A 7,134-nucleotide genomic window follows, 5' to 3' on the forward strand; every position below is an offset into this window, starting at 1 on the left:
AAGAACTGTGGCATTTAAATGTAGAGTAGAAGTTTCAGCAGCCATTACCACTTAGATTGCCAGAATCTGCCTCTTTCACACACTTGATATAAACCCAACTAGGGGCTTCCCAGAGAGAAACAGAACTCAGAAATCATTCTCCCTAATCAAAGTAACTATGTATCTGCCACCATGCTAGACACAGGCTCGGTGACCAATGGCACTGGTACAACTGGGAAGTGATCCCAAGAACCTGGGCTTCTCACCAGGGCCTATTGCTTTGCTTTTATTCATCTTTTTTCCACTAACAAAAAATTTGAAAAGCAGTAATAAGTGGCCTAAATTCATACAGGCATTTATGACCCTTCAATCCCACACAGGACATGAAGCTGACTGGGGCCAGGAGGTTCCTGCATCTCTCTCCTTCTCCAGTCAGCAGGTCACTGAGTCCCAGAGAGGAATGAGGCAACTTGAGCCTTGGGTCCCTTCATCTCCCCACACCCCAGGCAGGCTCAGCCTCTACTGGGGGGCACCCACTCCCTTCCCTGAGTCCAAACACCTGGAGGCAGGATGGTGCTCTCCTTACCAGACTAACTTACTCTCTTTAAGAATGGCATCATGGGGCTGGGATTGTGGCTCAGAGGTAGAGCGCTCACCTAGCATGTATGAGACACTGGGTTTGATCCTCAGCACCACATAAATATAAAATAAAGACATTGTGCCCACCTATAACTAAAAAATAAATATTTTTTTAAAAAGAATGGAATCACATTTGCCATGGTTGCCATAATTACTTCAGGTTTCTATGGCAACTAGGATGTGCAGATTGGTCCTCCCCACCAAAAATGCCTCTGCACAGGCCTCTTCTTTGTCCCCTTGTATTTCTCTAAAATCAAAACACCTTCACTCTTAAGGCCACCACCTGAGAAAGTGCACTAATTAGAGGAACTAGGCTCAGACTTAGGCAATGGGGAGAAATCTGTCCACACCTTCAGATGAGTCCAAACACCTGAAGGGAGGGCCCTGCTCCTATCATCAGGCCATGGAAGTCTCTAGTAAAAAGTTATCAGAGTCACCAGTATGATGTCATGTTACTATGGCAACCACCACAGTAGGCTGTTCCATCAAATTGGAAATGTTTCTTCTTGGCTTTTTGTCTTCTTGCTTTTAACTGAAAACAAAAATGCCTTCACACTTCAGGCCACCATCTGAGAAAGCATATTAATTAGAGGGACTAGCTTGGGGCTAAGGTAGTTTTAGGAACTCTGCCCAATTTGGTGGAAAAATGCATGATCCTGTTTTCAGGAATTGTTTTGGCTTTAAAAGTGAGACTAAGGCCAGGCCCAGTGAAGCATGCCTTTAATCCCAGCAGCTCAGGGAGACTGAGGCAGGAAGATCGTAAGTGCAAAGTAAGCCTCAAACCTAGCAATGGCCTAACCAACTTAGTGAGACCCTGTCTCTAAGTAAAACACAAAAAAGGCTTGGGATGTGGCTTGGAGGTTAATACCCCTGGGTTCAATCTTGTGTACCAAAACTGGCAACGAAAAGAAAATAACAATAATCATACCCACAAAAAAAAAAAAAAAAAAAAAAAAACAGAACTTGTCCTTAAAAAAATAAAAGTTTCACTAGGGTAGTATACCAGCACACAAAGATCCAGGAATATCTTCTAGGGCTCTTTGTGATGAGTTAGCCCTCTTTAGGTGAACATGTAAAATACACTTTCTAAACATTTAGCCATCTCTTAGAAAACTAAGATACTGCTCATAATTACTCAATTCTATGAACTAAAACACCAAAAAATGTCATTTGGGGAATGTCAGCTATTTCAGGGAGGCAGGACTAAAATAATAGTCAAGTCACCCATACACTGGTTTATACTGAAGAATTCTTTTTTTAAATTTTTTATTTTAGTTTTGATAGACGTTTATTTCATTTATTTATAGGTGCTGCTGAGATTCGAACCCAGTGTCTCACATATGCCAGGCAAGTGCACTACCGCTGAGCCACAGTCCCAGCCCCTATACTGAAGAATTCTTTTTTTTTTAAGAGAGAGAGAGAGAGAGAGAGAATTTTTTAATATTTATTTTTTAGTTTTTGCGGACACAACATCTTTGTTTGTATGTGGTGCTGAGGATCGAACCCGGGCCACAAGCACGCCAGGCGAGCGTGCTACCGCTTGAGCCACATCCCCAGCCCCAGGAATTCTTAATCTCTATCCCTGATATGTTCTTCTATGTGGAAAGGTACCCATGACATCTCCCTCTCTCTATATATATCCATGCCTTCTCTATCACAGGTATGACTTAGTTTGGGAGGATAAATAGGGGTTGCATATCTAGTCCCTTTCCCCCTCCAAACTCTTGGTAGTAAACTGCCCTTTAGGAGCCCTTGTTCTTCTCTACCCTCTGAGGTGGGTCTGAAAAATGGGCCCACAGCTCTTCTCTCGTTCCTTCTTTTTTTCTTTCTTTCTTTTTCAGTATTGGGGAATATACCCAGAGCCTTGCGCATGCTAGACTAACACTCTACCACTGGGTTATATCCCCAGCCCACTTTTCATCTTGTTATTGCTCCAAATATTCCTGTTTTTACTTCACAATGTGTGTGTCTTTAAGGGGCACCTGAAATAGCTGATCCTTCAAATCTAAGACATGTGACCAAAGAATAAAGCATCATATCAACTTTATTCCTATAAAGTTGATTTTGGAGAATGTGACTTAGATTTGCTTGCAAGTAAGCTTCCTACTAATGATCCCCAGAACTGAGAAGACTTAGCCAACCAGCAGGGCTGTTTTGGGACAGTCATGAAAGCCTAGAACTACAAGGTATCCCTACCAGCTGTCTACAGGAGAAGTCCTATCTGTGTGAACCTAATGAAAGCGACTTCCTTGCTAAGGGCTACTCCTGGAACAGAAGACAGTGTTTCAGGACAATACTTCTTAAGGTGAATAAATGTCCCTTATCATTATTGCACAATCATCACACAACAGAAGACTCAGGATTGTTATGATGCTTACTATTACCAATCTGATTTATAGATTAAATGTCAACTGAATAAAAATTCTATCAATCTTTTAAAAAAGAAATTGATGACTGAGTCTAAAATTCATATGGAAATCCAAAGGCCCTAAACTAAGAAAAATAAATTTGAAAAAGCACAAAGAGAAGACAAAACTAAACCTGATTTCAAGACTCACTATAAACTAACAGCAATCAATCAGTGTGCTCTTGGCATCATACAGAAAAGCAGATTAAAAAAAAAAAAGAATCAGAAACACATCCTTGGGTATGTATAAGGACAACTAATTTTGACAAAGATACAGAGGCAATTCAGTTGAGAAATGAACTGTTTTCAAAAATATGGTGGAATTTTTGGATATCTGTATGACAAACATAAACTCTGATCCATATATTGCAACACATATAAAAGTAACTCAAAATGGATCATAGACCTTAATATAAAATAAAACAGCTATACATCTTCTAGAATAAAACTCCGGAGAAAATCCTTTTGCCTAAGAAAGATATCATAAATGAGAGATGAAAACATAAACTAAAGTGAACAAATTGATAAACTAGGCTTCCTCAAAAGTAAAAATGCCTGCTCTTCCAATGACACTGTTGAAAAAATGAAGAGAGAAGCCACTGACTTGAAGAAAATGTTTGAAATTTATACAGCTGATAAAAGACTTATTTCTAAGTGATATAAAATCTTTTAAAAGTCACTGAATTAGTCACTGTAATAAATATACAGGCAAATATTTAGAAAGACATTATCCGAAGAAGATATAAAAGTGTCAAATAAGCACATGAACAGTAACAATCATTTAGAAATTAGCAAAATGTAAATAAAAACTACAATGAGATAACACTATTCTGTTCTCCCATGACCTCATCTAAACCTAATTATCTCTTTTTTAACTCTTTTTTTTTTGACACAGTATCTTTATTTATTTATTTTTATGTGGTGCTGAGGATCGAATCCAATGCCTCACGCCATGAGAGTTAAGTGCTCTGCCACTGAGCTACAACCCCAGCCCACTAATTACCTCTTAAAGGTCACACATCCAAATAATATCTCTCATCAGGCAGGAAGTCTTCAACCTATTAAGACAGGAGGTGTGGATAGAGCATCCTATTTGGGGGAAAGTTTAATAACTCCAAATTGTTATATTCACTTGTAAAATATTTATTATATTCTTAAATTTGTAGATAAACCTATTAAGTATTTTTTCCTTCAGCATATATGAAAGGATATTTTGGTGCTTCACAAAAGAAATGGTAATCTTGTTTTCCATGCACAAATCTTCCTCTAGTGGACTATATGTACTAAATACTCAAGAAAGTCTTTCCCAAGTTTTCAGAAATAATGCTTCTGCTGTCTTATATATTCATAGCTAAGATAATTTTGAAAACTACAACCAATATGTAAGCTTAATGAAACAAGCCAAATCAAAAAAAGTACAAGCCATCTGATTACATTTAAATAAAAGTATAAAAATCAAATTAATATGTTAACAAAACATAAGTGAATGCCTGGAGAAAGAGGATGGTGAAGGGAGAATGTTCTAAAAATATGATGTTCTGGGAAAATAACCAGAATAGTACTAAAGAGCACCTGGTCATTTGAAGGATGTTACTAGATATCACAATAATAGAAGAATACACAATATTTTTGTACAATACACAATATTTAAAATTATAAATTCTTTTTTAACATATTTTTATTTGTAGATTTTTTAAAATTTTTATTTATTTGTATGTGGTTCTAAGAACCGAACCCAGTGCCTCACGCATGCTAGGCAAGCATGCTACCCCTTTAAGCTAACCCTTGGAACATTTCTGGCTAAAAAATAATCATTAGATTCTACTGTCATGTATGTGTAAAATAAATAAAAAATAATCATTAGACAATGAAATAAAACTAACTACTCAGGAAATTCATGTTACAATTTCATATCGCTAGAAGGACTTTTTTTTTCGTAATCAACTACATATTTCAATACCCAACACGAGATTTGCTGATTAATAGTCAGAAAATTTATGTACTGCATATGCATGTTAAATAGAGAGTTACTTACCAACTGTTTATGAGTTTGTGACCAAAAAAGGAACCCCTAAGATGGGCCTCAAGGGCTAATACAAAGTATGATAGCTGATGAAGGTAAATGTCACCAGCTAAAATTTCTTAAAGGATCAGATCAAAGTAGCTTCTCGACTTACTGGCTATTTTTTGAACACTGTGTGTGTGTGTGTGTGTGTGTGCGCGCGCTATTCCACCATATACTCTTTCTCATTCGGATCTCTGAACTCACTTGAGACAGGTGTTATATCTTACCAGGGATATAAGTGTCGGGGGTCTCCTGCTGCCCTTCAGATGTGGAGCAGAAGCTTCAGCAGCCACCATGACACACATCCTGAGAAACTGTCTCTTCAGACACTTGATATGAGCTCAGTCACCAGATGAAGAGCTGCCCAGGGGGAACCAGAATCCAGAAGTTACTGTTTTGTTGGAATATCTATATCCATGGAACCATGCTAAGCACTGAAGTGACCATTCGGGATCCCACAATAACCACAGAGCAATGGGGCTTACACCTGTATTATTTCAGAAGGTTCCAGCAGTGCTGTGGGGGAGCATTCCTACCCACATTTTACAGAGGACAAGCTGGGTCACAGAGGACGCTTCCCAGTCTTACCCTCCTGCATCCAGCCTTTACATGCAAAGGAGGTCCAGGACACCTTGCAGCGGGACATCGTGCTGCCTGGGGTCAGGAGGACCCCAGTCTCCCTCCCTCTCACGTCAGCGGGGCACCAAGTCCCAGAACAGGAACAAGGCAACTCAGGTAAGGGATCCCTTCGTGTCCCCCCTTTCCCAGGGAGGCTCAGCCCCACAAGGGGGGGGACACACACCCTCCCCTGAGTCCAAAGACCAGTTAACCGGCTGTCACAGTAGGTGGGTCTCCTGTAGAATATCTTCACAGTTGCCATAATGATGTCAAGTTTCTATGGCAACCACGATGGGCCAGTTGGTTACAGAAATGCTTCTAAGGCAGCCTCCTTTTGTCCCTGTGCCTTTCTGTGAAAGCAAAACACCTTCACCCTTCAGGCCACCACCTGGGAAAGTACACTAATTTAGGAACTCTGCCCAGTTTGGTGGGAAAAAAGCCTGCCCTTGTTTTCAATAATTGTGTTTGCTTCAAACGTGACACTAGGGGTGTAGTACTAGTACAGACACACAGGAATAGCTCCTAAGGCACTTGGAGATGAGCTAGCACTCTGTAATTTAGCATGTAAAATTCACCATTCCAACCAGTTACCCATCTCTTAGAAAGCTAAGAGACTCTCCATAATCAACTCTGTGATCTACAAATATCAAATAATGTCATTTGGAGAATCTGTGTTATTTCAGGGAGGCAGGAGTAGAATAATATTGTCATTTAGTAGGCAGAAACCTACTCAAGTCATCCATACATTGACTGACCTTAGGAATTCTTAATCTATCCCTTATATTTTCTTCAATGTAGAAAGACACTCATGACAAAAACACATCTCCCTCTCTATTTAGTCACTCCTTCTTTATCACAGGATTGACTTAGTTTGGGGGGGATAAATACGGGTTGCACATCCAGGCCCTCTCCACTCAAATTCTTGGTAGTAACTTGCCTCTTAGGAGCACTTGTTCTGCTCTACCCTCCGATGTGAGTCTTAAAATGAGCCCACAATTCTTCTTTTGTTTTTGTCCCTTTCTTTCTTCCTCCCACCCCCTCTCCCTTTCTTTATTTATTTTTCAGTGTTGGGGATTAAACCCAGGGCCTTGCACATGCTAAACTAACACTCTGCCACTGAACAATATCCCTAGCCCACTTTTTAAACTTTTATTGCTCCAAGTATTCCTGTTTTTACTTCATGATGTTTGTGTCTTTTTTAAAATCTCCATTCCTGTATTATATTTTATTTAGAAACAGGGTCTCCTGAGTTTCTTAGTGCCTCACTGTTGATGAGACTGACTTTGAACTTGTGATCCTCCTGCCTCAGTCTCCCAAGCCTCTGACATTACAGGCAATGTGCCCCCACACCCGACTACAATGTTTGTATCTTTAAGGGGCATCCAAAAGAGACTTATGCTCCCATTCTGAGATACGTGACCAAATA

This window comes from Spermophilus citellus, assembly GCF_964194105.1.
Source record: "Spermophilus citellus genome assembly, chromosome: X".
In the NCBI taxonomy this organism is placed as follows: Eukaryota; Metazoa; Chordata; class Mammalia; order Rodentia; family Sciuridae; genus Spermophilus; species Spermophilus citellus.